Source organism: Phocoena phocoena, chromosome 2, assembly GCF_963924675.1.
Source record: "Phocoena phocoena chromosome 2, mPhoPho1.1, whole genome shotgun sequence".
Classification (NCBI taxonomy): domain Eukaryota; kingdom Metazoa; phylum Chordata; class Mammalia; order Artiodactyla; family Phocoenidae; genus Phocoena; species Phocoena phocoena.
The window spans coordinates 63,742,836-63,752,883 of NC_089220.1; positions in this window are offsets into that span (position 1 = coordinate 63,742,836).

Consider the following 10,048-nt stretch of genomic DNA (forward strand, 5'->3'; position numbering starts at 1 on the left):
ATGATTAAAATTCACACCTTTACATAAAATACTTGTAACTCTATTCATGATAAATTTAGATCTACCTAAAAAAGATATTACCTGGCATTATAGTAGGGCTAACTAAGTACCTGAGAAGCACTTGCTATATTATTATTATTTTTTGTTTTTTTGCGGTACGCGGGCCTCTCACTGATGTGGCCTCTCCCGTTGTTCTCCCGTTGTGGAGCACAGGCTCCGGACGCGCAGGTCTAGCGGCCATGGCTCACGGGCCTAACCGCTCTGCGGTAGGGCACGAACCCGTGTTCCCTGCATTGGCAGGCGGACTCTCAACCACTGCGCCAGCAGGGAAGCCCTGCTATATTATTGATTTAATACAAAGTGAGTGTTTAAACAGACACATGCACACATAGGCATTCACATAGCTTTCGTCCACGCCTTAAATAGAAGTGCTGATCTCTCAATTTCACTGTATTTGTTTCAGCAGATGTTGTGTTCTATAGGAATATGCTTGGAATTTTAAAACATTGTACCAGTTATCAAGACTTAATACATTCACAAGTAGTCTGCTGCTCTTGCCACTACTTCCTGATGCTGCTGGTGGAATCTTTTGACCTCTTGCTTTTAGCTGCGGGGCTGAATATTTGTAATCGTTTCCTTATAGGCTCTGAAGTGAAAGAAACACTTTTTGGTGTGAGTTGATTATTTTAGCTGCTACAGCAGCCCCATCTACTGGTGTCCTCAAAGTATTACATTTTAATTTAGGTGGGTTCTTTTTTTTTTTTTTTTTTTTTGCGGTACGCGCGGGCCTCTCCAGTTGCGGAGCACAGGCACCGGACGCGCAGGCTCGGCGGCCATGGCTCACTGGCCCAGCCGCTCCGCGGCATGTGGGATCTTTTAGGACCGGGGCACGAACCCGTGTCCCCTGCATAGCCAGGCGGACTCCCAACCACTGAGCCACCAGGGAAGCCCTAGGTGGATTCTTTTTTACTGGGGCTTTTCCTTCACTTAAAACAAACTTTCCTTCATTTTTACTTATAGTGAGTTCTTCATTTTCCTCACTCTCACTGAAGTCGGATCACTAATACTGGGTCTAGTGCTTCCTCTCAAAAGAATGTTCCTCTGTTTTACTCAAGCATTAACCATCATGCAAATCATCTTCCGTAATTTCATCCAAATTCAAATAATCACTAATTATGCTACAATTAGAGAAATGGGAAAGCTTATTCATTGTTTTTGTTTTAGTACTGCCACATTTTTCAATTCCTTTACCCTGAAACCCCTGCACACCAGTGGAGTCTGTTGATGGTTCCTTCACTGGTAGTACGGATGTAACTTCTAAATCTCTCTGGTAGAGCTTGTTGTTTAAGGATGGAGTTTTCACTTGAAGTGGAGCATCTTCAGATTTAAAATTTTGAACTTAGTTTTTGTTTCTAACTCCAGATTATGTTTGGATTTTTTAAGGTACAATTAAACAATATCATTATCATGGTCTCTGTTAGAGTGCCCAAACTTTAGTAAGTGTCTGGCCTAGGTTGCTTTTTCTGGTGCTCCTTGCCAGTGGAGTAAGATAAGAAAAATAAATTAGGGAATTCCCTGGCGGTCCAGTGGTTAGGACTCGGCACTTTCACTGCTGGGGCCCGGGTTCCATCCCTGGTTGGGGAACTAAGATCCCATAAGCCACGAGGCTCGGCCAAAAAAAAAAGAAGTATAGGATTAGAAAGGAAAAAAGAAATGTCATTGTTCATAGATGATGGCGTTCTCTACCTAAAAAAGCCCAGACAGGTTTTCAGGAATATGGGAATTTAGCAAGATGACTGAATATAAGATTGATATATAAACAAATAGGTTGTCTTTAAATGGGTGAGTTGTACGGTATGTAGATTATATCTCTTTATATCTGCTATATTTAAAAAAATCTGGTATTTTCCTTTAGATGGGAAGTGGAGCCATCCCTGCTGTCAGTACAAGCCTGGGAACTGCAGATGCTCAGTTGCACTGTCCCCACTCACCAAAACTCACCAACCCTAACTGATTTAAAAAAATACAAGAGCTGTGTTGAGATATAATTCACACAGTATACAATTTTCCCATTTAAAGCCAATTAATTTTTATTATTTATTTGGCTGTGCCTTGTCTTAGTTGCGGCACTCGGATCTTCGTTGTGGTATGCAGGATCTTTAGTTGCAGCATGTGGGCCTCTTAGTTGTGGCATGTGAACTCTTAGTTGCGGACTTCTTAGTTGCAGCGTGCATGTGGGATCTAGTTCCCTGACAAGGGATCGAACCTGGGTCTCCTGCATTGGGGGTGTGGAGTCTTACCCACTGGACCACTAGGGAAGTCCCCCTGACTGCTATCCTTTGAAAAGCCTGCTTACAAGGTTGGCCCTGGCTGGCATCTGGAAACTAAGAATCTGGGGAGGATTTCAACCACCCTAACTGATAGAAATAGCTCACTGTGCCTAAACTGTTTGTATAAACAATGTGGTTTATGCTAAACACCGGCTTTCCTCCTTGGAGTCTGGAATTTTGGTACTGCTAGACCAAGGGTGCCTACGTGACCAGGCCCAAATAAAAACCTTGGGAGCAGGGTCTCTAATGAGCTTCTCTGGTAGAGAACACGTGTTGTCACAACTGGGGGAATTAAGTGTGTCCTGGTGACTCCACTGGGAGAGGACTCTTGGCAGCTTGTGTCAGGTTTTCTGTGGACTTTGCCCATTTGCCTTTTTCCTTTGCTGATTTTGCTTTGTACCCTTTCACTGTAATAAATCATAGCCATGAATGTGACTACACGCTGAGTCCTGTGAGTCCTCCTAATGAATCATTGAAACTGGGGGTGGTCTTGGGAACCTCTCCCCTGACCAAATTATAGTTTTTTTTTTTTAATAGACCGAATTTTTTAAGAGCAGTTCTGGTTCAAATTATAGTTTTTATATGTCGCTGGAGTTGTTTTGCATATTTTAATGTTTTTATAGCTTTATTAAAGTATAAACATATACAATAAAATGCATATTAAAATGTACAGTTTTATTAGTTTTGACCTATGTATATACCCATGAAACCATCACCACAGTCAAGATATTGAGCATATCTATCACCCTGATAGTTATCTCATGCCCCTTGGTAATCCATCTCTTCCTCTGCACCCCCTCACCCCAGACAACCACTGATCTATCACTATAATTTGCATTTTCCATACTCTTATATAAATAGCATCATGCAGTATATACTCTTTGCATGACCTCAGTCACTCAGACTACTTATTTGGAGATTCATCCATGTTGTTGCATATTATAGATAGTTGTTCCTTTTTAATGCTGAGTAGTATTCTATTGTACGAACTTCATATGGATTATACTACAATTTATTTATCACCTGTTGATAGACATTTGGGTTGTTTCCAATTATTGGCCATTACAAATAACACCGCTATAAATGTTCATATACATGTCTTTGTAGGGGCACATGCCTTCATTTCTCTTTGGTAAACATTTTGGAGTAGGATGGTTAGGCTGTGTGGTTGGTATATGTATCACTTTTTGAGAAACTTCCAAACTATTTTCAAAAGTGATGGCAACACTTTGCATTCCTACCAGCAGTGTATTAGAGTTCCAACTGGTGCACATCAGCAACATTTGGTATAGTCTGTCTTTTTATTTTTTAACTCTGTCTTTTTTTTGGCTGCAGCTCATGGCTTGTGGGATCTTCGTTCCCCCACCAGGACCAGGGATTGAAACTGGGGCCATAGCAGGCAGTGAAAGTGCCGTATCCTAACCACTGGGTCACCAGGGAAGTCCCTAGTCTGTCTTTTTAATTGTAGCCATTCAATTGGGTGTGTAGAGATTTCTCATTATGGTTTCAATTTGCATTTCCCTATTAACTAATTGATGTTGATCACCTTTTCTTATGCTTATTTGCCATCTTTGGTGAACTGTCTATTTTAAAATTGGGTCTACTTTGTTGGATATGTATTTTGCAAATATTTTGTCTCAGTCTGTGGCTTGCCTTTTCATTTTAGTTAACAGAGCAAAAGTTTTACATTTTGATGAGGTCCAACTTATCAATGTTTTCTTTTTGTGTCATATTTAAGAAATCTTTGCAAAACCCAAGGTCACTAAGATTTTCTCCTATTTTCCTCTACAAGTTTTTTTTTTTTTTTTGCTGCGCTGGGTCTTCGTTGTGGGCTTCTCTAGTTGTGGTGCACGGGCTCTAGAGTGCACGAACTCAGTAGTTGTGGCTCCAGGCGTGGGTTTAGTTGCGCCACGGCATGTGGGATCTTAGTTCCCCAACCAGGGATCGAGCGGCGTCCCTCGCATTGGAAGGCGGATTCTTAACCACTGGACCACCAGGGAAGTCCCTTCATGTGCAAGTTTTATACTTTAGGGACTTCCCTGGTGGTCCAGTGATTAAGACTCCGCTCCTCTACTGCAGGGGGCACAGGTTCGATACCTGGTTGGGAAACTAAGATCCCACGTGCTGTGTGGCATGGCCAAAAATAATAAAAGTACAAGTTTTACACTTTAAGTTCCTACATTCAGGTCTGTGATCCGTCTTAAGTCAGTTTTTGTATGTGATGTGGGATAAAGGTTGAGTGTTTTTTTTTTTTTTTTGTATATAGCTACCCAATAGTGTTCCTGCACCATTTGTTGAAAAGATTATCCTTCCCATTGAATTGCCTTGGGACCTTTGTTGAAAATGAAATAATCATATATGTGTAGGTCTGTTTCTTGACTCTATTCTGTTTCATTGAAATATAGGTCTACATTTATGCTAATACCACATTGTCTTAATTACTATAGCTTTATAATAAGCTTTGAAATCAGGTAGTATAATCCCTCTAGTTTTGTTATTTTTGAAGTTGTTTCAGCTATCCTAGGCCCTTTGTATTTCTATATAAATTTTAGAATCAGATTGTCAATTTTAATTTTTCTACCTATGTTCTCAAGTGATGTTGTTCAGTACTTGTCCTTTCTTAGCTGTTCTTATCTGTTTCTAGGATCAAGGTTATATCCTGTCATAGAACAAGGTGGGGAGAACTCTATTTTTCTGTGCTCTGAAAGATTTTGTATAAGATTGTGATGATTTTTTCTTTCAAAATTTGGTTTAACTCACCTGTAGACATGCAAACCTTTAGGTCCCACTCCAGGCCATGGGAAGTGGGACCCAGCCATCTTTTTTTTTTTTTCTAAATAATTAATTAATTTATTTTTGGCTGCGTTGGGTCTTTGTTGCTGTGCGTGGTCTTTCTCTAGTTGTGGCGAGAAGGGGCTACTCTTTGTTGCGGTGTGCGAGCTTCTCATTGCAGTGGCCTGTCCTGTTGCAGAGCATGGGCTCCAGGCACGCAGACTTCAGTAGTTGTGGCATGCGGGCTCAGTAGTTGTGGCTTGAGGGCATACTTGCTCCACAGCACATGGGATCCTCCCTGACCAGGGATCAAACCCATGTCCCCTGCACTGGCAGCTGGACTCCCAACCAATGTGCCACCAGGGAAGCCCCCAGCCATCTTTTTAACAAACCTTCCAGGTGATTCTGATGTGCTCTGAAGTTTGAGAACCACTATGAAGGACTGTTTATTTATTTATTTATTTATTTATTTATTTGCGGTTCGCGGGCCTCTCACTGCTGTGGCCTCTCCCGTTGCGGAGCACAGGCTCCGGACGCGCAGGCTCAGCGGCCATGGCTCACAGGCCCAGCTGCTCTGCAGCACGTGGGATCTTCCCGGACCGGGGCACGAACCCGTGTCCCCTGCATCGGCAAGCGGACTCTCAACCACTGCACCACCAGGGAAGCCCTGTTTATTTATTTTTTAAAATTTAAGTCTTTAAGCCATTTTGAGTTTATTTTTGTGTATGGTGTGAGGCTGTGTAATAACTTCTCTTTTTAAAAAAAAATTTATTTATTTGGTTGCACCAGGTCTTACTTGCAGCATGTGGGCTCCTTACTGTGGCATGCGAACTCTTAGTTGCGGCTTGCATGTGGGATCTAGTTCCCTGACCAGGGATTGAACCCGGGCCCCCTGCATTGGGAAAGTGGACTCCTCTCCACTGTGCTACCAGGGAAGTCCCTGTTTTTTCTTAAGACAAGGAAAAAACAAGCCAGAGAACATTTGAACATTTATCCTAATAGGTACTTGCTACTATCTTTCCCCTGCTTTTGGTCCCTGTTTTTGGTCAGGTGGGGTGTGTTGCTGTTACTTCTAGGACCGGAACAACCCCAGCCCAAACACACTCATGGTGTGGAATTTTGGCTTTGGGCTTATCAGTGCCAGCCATGGCCTGGTTGTTTTTTTCTCTTGATCCTATTTCTCAGCCAGGGCTGAGGGCTAGCTGTATCACAAGGCTGTGGGAGTGGTTTCAGAATTTGAGAATCTGTAGTGTTGCTTCACCTACAGTGGGATTGTGAAGGTCATTGGCAAATACTTACAGATGATTCATCTGTACAGGGGATGGAAATACCTTGAGCTAAGGCCAGGGTTGGTGTTGGGGGCTGGTGGGGGGCAGATTGTAAGGATCACAGATCCAAGGACTGGGGAGGACATTTTAAAGGCCTGAGCTGGGGTGCTTGGGGTCTAGGATCAGGTTCATTCACAATCATATCTATCAATTTTTTTTTTTTTTTTTTTACTAGTCCTGCTTTTGGGATTATGCCTAGGACACATTCTCCCTTTTCTCCCCATTTATACATCTTTTATCTGTTTTTTATTTTTCAAGTATCTCATTGGTCCACTTGGAATTTATTTTGGCTTTAAATTGTATTTAATGTGTAAATTTGGAGGACACTAACATTTCATAATACAATGTTTCCCATCTACTACATCTCTTCATTGTTAAAATCTTTCGGTTTTGGGGACTTCCCTGGTGGTCCAGTGGCTAAGACTCCACGCTCCCAATGCAGGGGAACCGGGTTCCATCTAGATCCCACATGCCACAACCAAGAGATCACATGCTGCAACTAAGAGATCACATGCCGTGACTAAAGCTCCCACACGCTGCAACTAAGACTTGGCTCAGCCAGATAAATGAATAAATAAATATTAAAAAAAATCTTTCGGTTTTTGTAACTTTGTAAAATTTACCACACATTTTCAAAGTTTACTCCTAGGTATTTTTGTTTTTGTTTTTACTATTGAAAATTGTATCTTTTGTCCATTCTATTTTCTAACAGGTAATAGTTGGAGGAAAGCCATTGTTTGTTGTAAGCAATTGCTGTATTTTATAACTCACTACCATGCTGAACTTGGAGTTTTGATAGTTTTTCAGGTGACTTTCTTGGGTTTTCCTCCTCTCACCTGCAGGTGGTCCTTCTCCATTGCTGTGCAGGATATTGTGCTGCCCTGTTCCTCTGTGAACACGCTCTCTCTTTGTTGCCTTTTTACTTCTTTTCCTCTAGACCTTCTCATTCCCCAAGTTTCAGTCCCTCAACCATTCAGTGCATAGTCTCTTCCTTAGAATGTTCATCCACTTTTTCAAGAGTTTCAGTCTCAGTGTTAATGACTCCCAAGTCTATTTTGAGCCTTGACTCTAATTCTGAATGTCTAGAAGCACACTGGATTTTCCTAGGACCTTGCAAAATCTGCTTATCTAAAACTGAACAGGGACTTCCTTGGCGGTCCAATGGTTAAGACTCCAAGCTTCCACTGCAAGGGGCTCAGGTTCGATCCCTAGTCGGGGTACTAAGATCCTGTATGCCACACAAGACATGGATGGCCAAAGAAAAAAAAAAAACCCGAAAACCCCAAAACTGAAAAAATTGTCTACTCTAGGATTCCTTTATGCCTGTTGTGGTATCCACTTCCTAGCTGTGTAGGCTTAAAATTGAAAATTCTTCTTTGTTTCCCACTTCTACTTAGTTATCGAGTCTTCTTTGTTTTTTTTCCATCTTCCTTTCAAATGTCCCCTACTTATCTATCATTTTCCTCTAGTCACACTGAGTCCAGGTCATTTCCATCCCTTTTGGACCATTACAACCACCTGCCAACTGGTTTTCTTGCTGCCAGTCTCCCCTTCATTCATTAGTTCATCAACATTAACTGAGCTCCTCTCTGCCTGGGATTGTGTCAGGTGTTAGGAATTTACAGACAGGGGCCTGCTCTCAACGAGTTGAAATGAGTGGCGAAAACAGGTAAACAATCACAATGTTGTGTGGTGTCGGCCATGGCACAAATGTAACACCAGGTGCCACCAGAGTATAGAAAAGGAAGGACTTGGGACAGCTCTGGAGAGGAGGAAATTTTTGAGCTGAGTCTTACACGATTGGTATGAATTGGCCAGGAATTCAGCCCTCTGAGGTTTTAACTCTTTGTTAGATCAAACTCTTCTTTGGGAAAGTTTTTTCTCTGAATGCAAATTTTCCATATATCTTATTTATTTATTTATTTGTAGTAGACTTTAAGACTCTTTAAGTGCAGTTATCACATTTCAATCATTGTAATTCAAGTGTGGAATCAAATTTCAAGCTAACAAATGGGTAGATGTACTAAGAAACTAAACCTCAGGTACAAATCCTTCCCTCTGCCACAGCTGTATAGTCATATCCCAAATACTATCTAGATTGTTACTATAGGATTCTGGAAATCAACAAGACTCTCATAGATTATGATGCTGTATTAGCCCATCCACAGACCGGTAATGTGACAAAGTCAGGTTTATTAACCCATTACAATGAGGGAGGCTACTCACCAGAGGACCAAAGTATAGAGTTAATACAGGACCTGAGGGACCTCCCTGGTGGTCCAGTGGTTAAGACTTCACGCTCCAAATGCAGGGGGCCGGGGTTCGATCCTTGGTCAGGGAACTAGATTCCGCATATCACAACCAAGACCCCTCGTGCCACAACTAAGACCTGGAGCAGATAAATAAATTAAAAAAAATTTAAAATACAAGATTTGAGGGAATGGTGGAGATAAAATTTCAAAGAAGCAGTGACAGGCTGAAAGTAAAGCAGGGCTCATGTGGTCAGTGTCAGGCTTAAAGTGTTGAACTGAGCTCAGAGTGATGTTTCCTGGGAAAGTAAAAGTTTAGGTGTGGAATGTTGTGTCCACAACTCCTTTTCTGAAGCTTTACACCTGGGTTGTAAATCAAGGCTGCTGCTCTATGTCAAAGTGGCTTGGATTCTCAATCAGGAATGGAATGTTTCATTTTTATGGATATAATTTCAAATAGGAAAGTTTCTGATAATCTATAATTTTAGAGAACAAATGCTTTCAGTGAGTTAGGAAAGCAGGAGTCATGCAAAGAAGGGTGTGATTTTGATACTTTACAGCTGTAATGTGTCACGGGGAGAGAGGCTTTTCGTGTTATTTTGCAGCTGCCTTTAACTGTGTCTGTTATCCTAGCCTGGGTAATGCCAAGGCAGATTTTAAATTTTCTCAGTCCTACCAAATTTTGACTTTTTCAGTGCTCACATCACAGTAAGGCAGGATCTGTCGACAAAAGGCAGAGAGGGGTCTGATGAAGACGGGTGCTCCTCTGTGAAGCCTGTGATTAATAGGCCTCCATGCTCCCGGCCTCAGCTCTTACCTCTGTAAAAGACTGGTATGTAATCATCTGTTATGAATCTGGGCTGTGAGCTTCTTGAGTACCGGGCCTTTCAAAGATTCCTTTTGTCCTCCCAGTTCTGGCACACAATGTTGAATGGACTCACAGATGAGTCATCAGGGTTGCTCACCCCTAAGTTTTTACTGATCTGCCACTCTTTCAACACATCCAAGGTGGAGGTAGTAAACACCAGCAGTCACCTAAGCGGTGTGTCTCTAGAGTCCCAAGGACTGTAAAAGTGCTTTTGACTCCCAGTGTTGCTTGATCAGTGAAGGATGGCAGGGGAAGTTATTTGCGTATGTGTCAAAATCCGATGACTTCACACAGAGACTTAAGTCATGTTCTGAGCTTCTTGCAGAATCCCTGACCCAGCCTTTACGAACAAGGCCTCTTCTTTAGCTGTGCAGGTGTAGTACTGAAGCTCCCTCCAGGCATAGGCTGTCATGGGAAAGTGAGATGATCCTTTTCTGGAAGATCCTTAAAAAAAAAAAAATGCAAACAGGTACGCAACAGTCATGGATTTTTCAACTCACA